The sequence below is a fragment of the Atta colombica genome, unplaced genomic scaffold (genome assembly GCF_001594045.1).
Source record: "Atta colombica isolate Treedump-2 unplaced genomic scaffold, Acol1.0 scaffold47, whole genome shotgun sequence".
Lineage (NCBI taxonomy): Eukaryota > Metazoa > Arthropoda > Insecta > Hymenoptera > Formicidae > Atta > Atta colombica.
In genome coordinates this window covers 3656844-3670124 of record NW_017259536.1, presented here as the reverse complement: position 1 = coordinate 3670124, position 13281 = coordinate 3656844, and the positions used below count along the sequence as shown (strand labels likewise).

Below are 13281 nucleotides of genomic sequence, written 5' to 3'. Positions count from 1 at the left end.
TATATATATATATTTAGATATATAACATATAGATTTCATGAAATCATGAATAGAATTCAAGGAAGAGCTGCACGATATGCGGATTATCTCTGTGGTTTGATACATCATTAAATGTCAAATGTCGTTACGTAAACATTAAAGTTCATTTCATTAAAACGAGAATCCTGATATTTTATATTGAAACGATGACATTTAACGATGTATCAAGATACAAGGTAATCCTCAAACCAAATAATAGCTTCTTTAAAAAAAAATATCTTCGAAAGTCTCTAAAGTATTATAAACAAAATTCTATCCTGAATTTATATCGTCTAAAGCGAGTTTAACAGATAGATAATTGTATTGTATATCGTATTATAATTAACTTTTTTATGCATTTTATTGATTATTAGATTAGAACTAATATGATATGTGATAGAAATGTTACCCAGGTAGAACAACAGGTTAAAATTACGTTAAAGTAAATACTAAATAATTGAAAAGTGACTTTTAGTGATCATTTTGGAGACATTTTGACATCATTTTGATATAATTTGTTGTTCTGCTTGAGTACAAAAAATTTCTCTGGAACCTGTGGAGCGATCAGCGAAATAACGGCTACAGTCAACAAGCTCATTCGGAACAACCTTATTCTCTTTTCTTGATAAGGCCATTGGCCAATGAGTAACAGCAATTGTTTTGTAACACTAATCCCATAATATTTCTGTGCCGATTCCATAACTTTCAAAACAGAGTTTCGTTTTCGGCAGCACGACTAAATTTCTCGTCTTGCTATAAGAAATTAATATTTTATCAGGCATAAAGAGGGAATATATTACATATGCGGAAACCTTTAACGTAGCAATCTTCTATGTCTCGTAAAAAGTGGACACAAATGATTGCCTGTCGATGACGAGGCGATTTTTTTTCCAGGAATATCGATCGGAATGTCCATGAAGAAAATAAGAGTTCTTATTGATACTATACGTCTATATATATAGCTGTAGAGATAAAAGCTATGATGATGACTATCATACACATGTGTCTTGTAGATTGGTGCGTAATTGCTACATTCAATACTGCTATGAGCAATATCGACGAATGTCTCTGACGTGCAATATTCACGCTCCATCCTCTGCGGAAATAATTAGCATAACAGAATGGCGATCAAGAATTATCAATTTCTTGATACCAAGAATGGTGATATGCTCTTCCTTTTTAATTTTTTTTTATACGGAAATATATATGTTAAGGTTGTGTAAAAAATAGAAACAAAAATCTTTTTGATTGATATCGACAACAAAATAAAATTTCAATTTGAGCTCAATAAATAACAGCAAATATATATATTATTTTATATAATTTGTAATATTATACTTCTGCAAAACTTTTTTTCATGAATACTTTATTGCATGCTACTTTAATCGTCAGATATCGATTATGACACTTTAAAGGATGACAGTAATGTAAAGTACGACATCGAATTTTGCACGATCTAACGAAAACATTTAAAGATTTTATATGTCTTTTTTGCTGCATATATTTAATTATTTACTCGATGTATTTTAATAATAAATTTGTTATTATTTTACCGTTGTAAAATTTTCTAGCGAAAACACACATATATTTTGCCGGCAGTCAAGGCACAAGCTTCGATGCTTTTTCTCATCACGAATAAGAGCAATCGCAGTTCCTTCACAGGTATTTTATACCATAAACTATGATATCTATAGAAAATCATTATACATAAAAAAATATACGTGATAATAAGTTGCTCTGAGAAATAAAGTTCTTGTAAGTAATTCTATAGAAAATACATCTTTTATATCGACCAAGTATTTTCTTTTTATATACATATTATTAATTATATAAAGCTAATTAATTTCTAATTCAATCTCTTACATGTTGTCGCAAGTTTCGAGACTATGATTTATCAGTTTTTGTCCTTGGAAACTAAAGCAGAACAAGTGAAATTGAGCCATAATGAAGACAAAATATCTCATCGCTTCCGCTGAATCGTGTAGCTGAGACGAGAGCTTGAATGCAAGGAAGGTAAGTTCTGCGTTATGTATGTTACGGAATTCTTATATTCATATTTGTAACTCACTTGTACCAAAGTAATGCTCAAGCAGATCGTAACTAACAGGATTTGTACAGCAAACGAGAAAGTATCTTCGAAAACTCTAGCAAATCTAAAAATACGATATTGATGACGACTTAAACATTTAAATAAAAATTAAATCAAAATTCCGCTTATTATGATTTATCAACGATTATCCTCATTAATTAACATTAGGATTAATAAAAGAAAAATGAACTGCGATATTATTACGTACTCACTGCAAGGCCTTTCCATGGACATCACAATGTTTTTGTAGTAATCGAGACAATCAATCATACTTTTTTTCGTATATTGTTACGTTCATATAGTACATGCTCAAATCTGTATCTGCAAGTATTTATGCAACATAACATTGTTATGAGTTTTTGAGAATTAATTTCAGTCTCTTCCAAGTGAACGTATACATAAGCTAAAACTATTATTTACTTCTTGGTAAAATAAAATCTTCAAGTTATAAAAAATGCAATTTTGCTTTTTGTATAAACAATCATTACCTAACGATTGCGAAAAGGTCGTAAATGTGTTCGATGTAAGTAAAAAACATGCAATCATGTGCGATTAAGCCAATTAAACATATAGTAGAGCAAACCATCATATGGAGAAAAATGTAAATTAAAATATCGATTTTCGTTAACGAAATAATATGCTGGATATGGCATCATTACAGGACGAGAAATATTCAAAGGAACTATGACATCCAAAATGCGTGGCATGAGAGAAGTTGTAGTAAATGAAAGTAGGTATGTAAACATACGCTGTTATAAGAACATAATTAATTGATTTATTAAAATCTAAATTAAATTATTTGTTAAATAAATTCGATTGCTAAAATTGTTTCGCATTTTCTTCTTATAATGCATTGATTTTTCGTCAGAACTTTTTCCTTTTTATCCATATTTTTTTAATAAATGTATCAGATAATGACCCAATTATTGACAAAATGACAAAAATTTTAAATGTTAAGGTTTTAAATGATATACATATACGACTCTAAATAAATTTGTTTTATTAAATTTGTATAACAACAAATTTATATATATTTATATATATATATTATATTTTCTTAAAATGGGTCATGAATACTATTCAATTGTGAGTAGAAAATCTAATGTTTCATTTAAAAATAAATCATGAATGCTATTTTATTCAGAATTATGAATAAGAAATTCTTCGTTTTAATTCAACTGAGTTAAAAAAAAGTTGTATCGTAAAAATATAAATTATGAATTCTATTTCATTTAATAATTCAAAGAAACATAAAAAAAATTATACATAAATATGTGTAATAAATGTTACATATGTAATATTTTCTAAATAGGAAAAGTCCTCTACCATTTTGTAAATTTCCCCAATAGTTAATGAGATATTAATGCTTAAAGATAGCCGAATATGTGCGCTCGCCCGGCCTACTATTGCGAAGTATACGCCTACACGATCGCTTGGCACATCTTAGAAATTGGGAGCTGGCAAGCGCTCCGCGCCGCGCACGCCGCCGCAAGTCACAATAGCTCGGACGGCGCGCTTGCCAGGTTATCCCCGTTCCCCACGGCCCGCGCGTCAAACGATCGGTAGATGTATACACTTCACAGTAGTATTCGGTTATCTTTAAAGATTAATATCTCGTTAAGTATTGGGGAAACTTATAAAAAGGACTTTTCGATTCAGTTTAGTCCGCTCTACCTGCACATGAAATATTTGGCGATTATTTCCAGACACCTGTATATGTAAATTCTTTTTATTTTCAATAATTTAATAAATTAATCGCTTTTATGTACATTTTTTTGTATAAAAGTTTTAAAATAATAACTATAAAATAATAACTATATATAGAATTTCATGTAATTACTGCTTTAATTTATTTAAATTTTTACATGTATATTATAATATAATTATAAAATTTTTTATATGGAATCCAATATTCATTTTTATAGATTTAAAATATGGATTCGGATGAATTGAAAATTTCCAATCCATTTTAATCCATTTTCATTTGCTGGGAGGCAAACTACTTTCACAAATAACAATGAAAATGATTATGATAAGATATAAAAATAGTTTTCTTTACGTAACATAAATAACAGACAAAATGATTAATGTGAATGACTGTAATTAATGTCCTAGCAAATGGACTAGCAAACTGTAATTAATGTCCTAACGAGAATGGATTAAAATGGATTGAAATTTTTTTCTATCCATCTTTTTTCTATCACTATTTATTTGTGTTTTTTCTTTTCTCTCTCTTTTTCCCTCTTCCTCAATTATCCTAACTGCACATATTCTTCAAATTAAAAAGGGGAAATTTCTACCATAGATGGTGAAACGCAATCAGGCGGGTCGCAAGAAGTGAATGAAAATTGAAGCATTTAAGAAAAAGTAGATTCCGATAATTGTAAAAATATAGTCGCGAATTTTTATCTCAGAGGAGAATCGCGCTCAGTTGAACAAAGCCCATAAAACTCCAGTTATTGGGAAGGAATTTTCATCCTCAGCGATCCCTGTGATGGATTTAACCGAGGACGATCCTCCCTCCCCTACATCCCTAGATCAAGAATTTTCATCTTATTCTCCTACTTTAGACTCTCCACAGCCCGCAATTCCTTCTATCTCTTTTTCCCCCGTTCCTTCTGTAGACAACAGATCTTTCGATGAGATTTTTCAATCTCTTGAATCACCCGAATCTGCGAGGTCATCCCTCCCCTTGACCACACCATCTCGTCCCACATCAACATACAATCATAGGCAGAAACTTAGTTATTAGCTTAATTTTAGCATTACTATTATTAGCATATATAAATTTATAACATACAGACATATATATATATATATATATATAAGTTGTATAATATATTGACGCAAATTTTTCTTTTTTTCTGGAAAAAGAAAAAGTACATTATGTACGATCGCGAAAAATTAATGGAAACTTTGGCAAAAGTTTAGAGCTCTTGCTGAGAAGGGTAAATCGTTTTCATCATCCAATAGCGTTTATAAAAAAGTTTCAGATTACATTACAGATTACATTTCAGATTACACAAGCATGTATATACATTACAAAGCATGTATATACTATATTAAACGAAAATAGATCCGGTATGAAAGATTACATATTTTTAATATTAACAAAATCGGAGAATTGAATCAGTCAGAAGTAGTAGATGATAGTTCGTTTAATCTGTCTAATATATCAACGACTGAAAATGTAACATTTTCACTCGTTATTTCTAATGATGTATGGAAAGATATTAAACCTATAAGAAAAACATATTGTAATCGTAAATGTGTTTTGCTTCAATCAGGAAAATGGACTCACGTATTTGCGGCTAAAATATGGGCTCAAAAAAAAATTCCGTATGCGTTTATTTTTAAGTATGCTAAAATTTTTAAAAGTAGCGACGCTAAGTACTACGCACGTTTAGCTGTATGTACTGAATGCAAAGCAAAACTTTCCGGGCATTTATCGCAAAAGCCAAAAAAGGATGCAGACGTAATATTCGAATGTAGATTGAAGAATTATCAGTCAACATTTTAGCACAAAAAAAAGCGTCAATTAAAAGGACATCTGCGTCAGAAAATAGCGTCACATTTGTTGGACGGTAAACAAGACGCTAGTACATGGAGAACGAATGAAACAAAATGCTTAATGAATAATGGCGATCCCATTCCGCCAATGTTATATAATGCTACAGTGCTACGAAAAGCCAAGCAACAAGAAATGGATCGTCGTCTTGAATTAAAGCATTGCGATCCAATTCTAAATTTAAATATAGCAAAGTATGAATCCTTTGCGGGCATTATACGCAATATAGGTCTTGATTCATTCTTCTGTATGTATTGGACAGAGGAGCAGAAAATATTTTACAAGACTGTTATGAATAGAAATCATAGTAGTTTTTTAACGATTGATGCCACAGGAAGTTTTGCGAAGAAATTAAAGCTCATTAATAAAGAAAAAAGCCCTCATATTTATTTGTATCAGTGCGTGCTAGTAACGGAAACAACTAGCACTCCAGTCTTCCAAATGGTGTCAACTAAGCAAGATGCTTCAATGATTACATATTTTCTACTTGCAATTTTAGCGGATGGTGCACCTTCACCGCGAATGATAATAACAGACTTCAGCAAGGCTCTCCTTATGGCAGTGTCGAAAGCATTCGCAAATTGCGCGGATACATATTCTTATTTGCAAACATTATATAATATTGTCATTTTGGAGAAGCAAGAGAAATTGCCAAGTTGCTACATCAGATTAGATTGTGAACCATTTCATGATTTCAAAATGGGACTGCCTTCGCGGTAAAGTAGCAAAAGTTCGACAATTTTATATAAGAAGTATCGGCCACATTTATAAAATGAGCGAAATACAAAATATAAAATCATTATTAATATCCATAATGATTGTCACATTAAGTGAAGACAAGGCAGTGACGAGAATTCTGATCTTCTTCTTTCAGAATATCATTTAAGATCGGTGAATGATGTTATCAAAGGATCATCGATTGAAGATTCTACTTATGAGGAAGAGGTCAATGAAGAAACACTTTTGGAAAATTCCAGTGAAAATGTCAATGGATGGACGGAATGGGCGAAATCCATATATGAATCAGCAGAGGATATTTCAGTGAAATCTGTCTCAGGTACTGTGATAAATGCGTTTTATAATCCACAACTTGCATTAAAATTAAAAAATTTTCTAATTTTCTATTTATCTTTGTGGACAGGTATCATGCGCTCTCACTTTCGTTGTAAAATAAAATAGTAATAAAATAGTAAATAAAATAGTAGCTACGTCCTCAGCTGTCGAAGCTGTCATTCGCAGACCTGAAACACAGGTTATTTAGAGGCGAATTACCAATGAATCAATAAATTCATCGTCAAACATATCAATTTCTTGCAAGGTAAAACTTTATTAGCATTGATCAACGAAAGTACAGCATGCAAAGAACAGGATGAATAGTAAAGAAAATATGTGGAATGTAGTAGAAAATTGGCGAGGTTTAACTGCTAAAAAAGAATCAAATGTCGATGAAATTGGTCTAAAGTTAAATAAAAAACGAAAACTTATTAACCTTGACGATTGTCCAGATTGGGATAATATGAAGATCTTATAGCGGATTACTGTACCGGTATTAAAAAATGGCAGCTTGCTTAAAGCATTCCGATGCGATGATAATTTTATCGTGGTTCGCGAAACATATGCATTTGATTCGTCAACGCAAATAATAACCAACGCAATAATAACCAATGAAACTTATACTTTAATGATCAAAATAATTTTTGTAATTTTGCTAAAAATATTTCAATGATAAATAGTACTAAAATTACGAAAAATATTTATCAAGAACGCGCGAAAATTCTTAATAATATATCAATATTTGGAATTACACCTTATCGAACAAATGTAACGAATTTAAATGCCAATTGCAATGTCGCGCATTTAGCGGAACAGTTATTCTTTAATTTTCCCAGTTTAATTATAAATAAAAAGTGTCATCGTTGCAATCATGAACATTTGCGAAAAATTCCAGTAATAAGTATTAATATCAACATAAAATGGTCTTTCGGCACTGCGAAACGCTATACTGGACACTAATTACGATAAAGATGTGCCATGAAAATGTTTTCGAAAAATTTATCTTTCAATCGCATTTACTCATAGATTCAGTATCTTTACGGATGGACAATAAGCTGCTTCCATTGGTATCGAGAAAAAGAGTGCGGCACTTGGATCTATACCAAAAAAATTAAACATGAATGATAACAATTACATTCTAGCTGGTGTAGAATCATATCATCAATATTCCAGCGACAAAAATAACGGGCACTATACAGCATTCGTATATGACATTCAATGATATTTATATGATGATATGATGACTAAGCGGAAAACAGCATCAGATGATGAAAAAGTAGCACCACACTTAATCATATATATCATGGTAGGTCACAGAATTGAAACTATACACAAAGCAAAAACATTTTTAACAAACTCAATGGTTATCAATCAATTCAAATTGATTTCAATCATATTCCACCAAAATCACAATTCATCAGACACATTCGATTATGTCAGACAAACACGCGCGCGCAAACACACACACACACACACACACACACACACACGCACGCACATACACACGCACACGCACGCACACGCACAGATGGGATCAGATTCCTGTCACGTCCACGTCATTGATTCCGGGTTACGCCGAGAGCAGGACACATACAAACGCATACACTGGGGAAAAAATAAAAATACACATTAATACATAGGGGTTTATGAAAATCAGGACAAAGAAAAAATACGGCAACAATTTTAGTACGTTCGATAAAAAAATCTTTCAACATCACAGAGATATCTAAGTTTCGGCATTTCTGATGACACTTCTAGCATCCGCGAATTCTGACGAAAGTTATTAACGCTCGAATCGCTAGGATCAATGGTTTAAGAAATATCGCGATTTTTCGTTCGTCGAATCGAAAATTTCTATCACCCGAGAGGTGAAAATTTTTTTAAGATTCTGACGATTCTGTCGACAGTTCTGGGTAGCACCCCACGAGTTCTGACGATAATTATTAACGCTCGAAGCGTTAGGACCAACGGTTTAAAGGATATCGTTTTTGAATATCTGATTGTGTCACATCTGAAGGACAAAAATTTTTTTAACATTAAAGCAATTCTGTTGAGAGTTCTGGATAGCACCCCAAGAATTTTATCAAAAGAGTTCTATCAAATTATTATCATTTAAGGCGCTAGATTTAATGGTTTAGAAGATATCGCGATTTTTCGTTCTTCGTTTTGTAAAGTTAGCAACCCAAATTTTTTAATTTTTTTTTTTATATTAATTCGCCGAAACTATTCTCAATTTTTGGCAGGAACTCCAGAACTCTTCGGGGTGCATTCGGAACTTTGACTAAAATTTCATTTTTTGAAAAATAAGGTGCCAATTTCACAGAGGTGCATTTATTTCAAAACAAAATGAATGAACAGATCAATTAAAGTATTGTCCATCGCCTACTACTTTTTCCCATCTCTCAGGCAATTTTCGAATTCCTTCTCGAAAAAATGACTCCTTTTTGAGACTTTGGAAGCGATCCAATTTTGAAGCCAATTTTCGATTTCTGCGAAAGAAGTAAACCGGTGACTTGCTGCATTCTTCGGAACAACGTAACAAAGTAATCAGAAGGAGCAATGTCCGGAGAATATGGCGGGTGTGATAAAACATTCCATTTGAGCGTTTCCAAATATTTTTTTTTTACGATTTTAGGCGACATGAGGCCGAGCATTGTCATGAAGAAGAATAACTTTATCTTTGTCTTTGCTCGTATTCCAGCCGTTTTTCTCGCAATGCACGGCTCAAACGAATCAATTGTAATCTCCCGTAATGGAATCGCCAGGTTTCAGCAGCTCATAATAAACAAGACCCTTTTGGTCCCACCAGATATAGAGCATGATCTTCGAACTATGAATATACGGCCGTGGTGTTGATGTTGAGGTCGATGGCAATGATTGACCGGACTTAGCGTAGTATTTTTTCTTCTTGGAGTTGTCGTAGAATATCCATTTCTCATCTCCAGTTAATCCGATGCAAAAAAACCTTTTCTCTGTTGTCTTTGAATCAGCTATTCGCAAGTGAAAAATCGCCTTTCAAAGTCTCTCAGTTCATAAGACACCCAATTTCCTTATTTTTGAATCATTCCCATGGCTCTCAACTGTACAAAAACGGCTGGTTGAATTACCCCCAATAATTCTGCAAGCTCCTTTAGCATTTGACTCTGATCTTCTTCAAGTAATGCCTCTAATTTTTTGTCTTCGAATTTTTTTGGCTATCCAGAGTGAGGCTTGTCTTCAACGCTGAAATCTCCATCCTTGAAACGTCGAAACCATTCCCTACATGATTTATTAGTTAGATTAGTGTCACCATAAACTTCGACAAACATTCGATGGGCCGCACTTTTTTTCCAATTAAAGCAGAAAATCAAAACCTCCCGCAAATGCTTGGTTAACACAAAATTCGACATTTCAAACACAGTAAAAATCAAGATTTTTGTATGAAACTCAAACCGATATAAACTGAATATTATTAGCAGATGTTTAATCTCTCTGAAACCGCCAAAATCAGTTGTTACTATGAATCATTCACAACAGCTGGAGCTATTTTTAGGGAAACGGACCGAACTAATTTGTACTCCCAAAATATATTAGGTGTACAACTTTGCTTCCGCTGTTTTCCTACAGATGGCTTTAGCGGTAAGTGGTGGTCGAAATAAATAGATCATAGACGTCATAAACTTGGACATCTGTTAACATAATCCCATAGAAACATTAGTCGATTTGTGTCTGCATCATAAAGTTATTCTCGATTGAAAATGTCAGTTTACGAGCCAAATTCTCGTCATTTGCGGGAGGTTTTAATTTTTTGCTTCAATATGAAGAAATCTGCGGCTGAGGCTCATCGAATGCTCTCAAATACTTATGGTAAGGCCGCTATTAGTGAAAGAACGTGTCGTGAGTGGTTTCAACGCTTCAAGAACAGTGATTTTGACGTCCAAGGTCATGCTCTGTATTTGGTGGGACCAGCTCGGCGTAGTGTATTATGAACTATTAAAACCGACTGAAACAATCACAGGCGATCGGTATCGAACGCAATTGATGCGTTTGAGCCGAACATTGAAAGACAAACGGTCGCAATACAACGAGAAACACGATAAAGTGATTTTGCAGCATGACAATGCTCGACCCCATGTTGCGAAAGTGGTCAAGACATACTTGGAAACGTTGAAATGAGAAGTCCTACCCCACTCGCCGTATTCTCCAGACGTTGCTCCCTCTGACTATCACTTGTTTCGATCAATAGCACACGGCCTGGCTGACCAGCACTTCCGGTCTTATGAAGAAGTAAAAAATTGGATCGATTCGTGGATAGCTTCAAAAGATGACCAGTTTTTTCGACGCGGGATTCGTACGCTACCCGAAAGATGGGAGAAAGTAGTGGCCAGCGATGGACAATACTTTGAATCATAAATGTATAACCAGTTTTTTACAATAAAGCCTCGATTTCGGAAAAAAACGGCGAAAGCAAAATTGTATACCTAATATTTGATTTCCGTTGTGTAGAACTTTTAGAACTGGTCAAATACAGTTTGCAATGCAATGATATACATCCATATAGAAAATTATCGTCGGTTTTCAACTACTGGTTTAAAGTATCACCCGATAAATTTCAATTGATTAACGAAGTAATGCAAATGGTCTGTAATGCAAGCATGATGTAAGTTATTTGTTGTTGTAAAGCATAACTGATATATTTTTGTTAAAATCATATAAGAAATATGATACAACTTTTCTAAAGAAAACTATATTTTCTTCTAGAATTAATATATAATACTACGAATATTTTCCTCTTTTTGTACATCTAATGTATGTTTTCCCGCAAGGAAAGTAACAAGAGTCACTTTAAAAAATTATTTGCTTTTGGCTCCGCGTCCCTGAATTGCGTTTCTGCGCCTTCCATATTCGACTTGTATGCGCAACGCGTTCTTTGTATTACTGCGCGTCCATTATTATTAGGCATATACCTCTCAGCGTGTGCGATCAATCGCTCTCGACCGATATTTTTTGTTCCTCTGTTTGTTAAAATCTATTCAATATAAAATTTCAGTTCAATATAAAATTGTTCAGAAAAGTGAAGAAAGGGGGAGGAAGAACATTGTTAAGATTACAAAAAATTATTTGCTTTTGGCTCCGCGTCCCTGAATTGCGTCTTTGCGCCTTCCATACTCGACTTGTATGCGCAACGCGTCCTTTGTATTACTGCGCGTCCATTATTATTAGGCATATACCTCTCAGCGTGTGCGATCAACCGCTCTCGACCGATATTTTTTGTTCCTCTGTTTGTTAAAATCTATTCGGGAAGGTGAGTCATAAAATCGTGTCAAATTTCAAGTCAATAAAGGTGATAAATTTAAAGGTGATTAAAAGACCTTGTGTCACGCCGCTACCGATATATTACATTGGCAAGCAACGCGTAAAGGGGTGAACGAGGCCGCATCTAACTTCACAGAGGTCACGAATCATCGCATTAACCAGAAGTTTGGGCAATATGTAACAAACATTTTATATAAAATTTATTATTTATTATACGGTGGCAGAATTATATATAAATTAACTTATTAGAACTAATCACTAATCAAATTGTTTTCAAATTTTTCAGAAGTAATATAGATATTAATTTTGTTATAGTATTATATTATATGTTATCCTTGATGTTATTTTTAAAACTCACCCTTGTATTATTTTTCTTTAGGAAGTTTGAATTTAACATATATCACTTTTCCTGAAAGTTGATGCATTTAAAATATGATTCGCTCATAATATAAAAATTCAAAAAATTTATGTCATTCTTCTTGCGGCGGAGTATGACATGTTTTAACAATGATGAATTTATATAAGAAATTAAAAAAATTTTTTTAGATAAGTCTTGATCTTCCATTTCAATTGTTTTGCTGTTACAACCTGCTGTTATATTTCTGGGCTCATCTTTTTTTACTATATTTATTTTTAACATAAATAAATCAAGAAAGATAATAGCCCCTCTACTAAAAAGATTTGAGTATATTTTTATAAATTTATAAACTTTTTGTTTCTTCATAAATTCGATGATATTCAAGACGAGGCCATTATGGAAAATGATTTTCCCCTAACCCATTCTGTTTATGGACTTCACAACTCAATAAACGCTGCAAATTGTTTATAATTTATTGCTTATGAAAAACTTTTTATTAATTTACATCCCATGGTAATAAGCAGTTGCATTATGTCTGTGTAACTTTGAAAAATTAAATGTATTTTACTTTTTCGATATGTTATAACAGAAATCATAATATGAAATAGATAATTTTACCAAAATTCCTTGTTCTGTATGCATAAAAAAGATGCAGATTCATTGAGTTGATTCCAGTTTTTATTCATTTCTTATCTGTTGAAGATGATTAAAACTTAATCCTGAACATCCAATCTATTTTAATGTAGAACTTTTCGTAAAAATCAAAAAATAAATTATTAAAATATAATTCTCATTATAAAATTGCACTTTTTATCGTGTCGATCGATAACGTTTCTTTGTAATTTTGATTATATAATTTTTATTATATATTTTTTATTTTAATTATATATTTTTATATCT

At 32.5% G+C, this 13281-nt stretch overlaps 1 pseudogene; it reads right to left on the bottom strand.

Annotated features, from left to right (window-relative positions):
* The window catches only part of LOC108691457, a 30151-nt pseudogene that overhangs the window by 8129 nt on the left and 8741 nt on the right, over nt 1–13281 (bottom strand).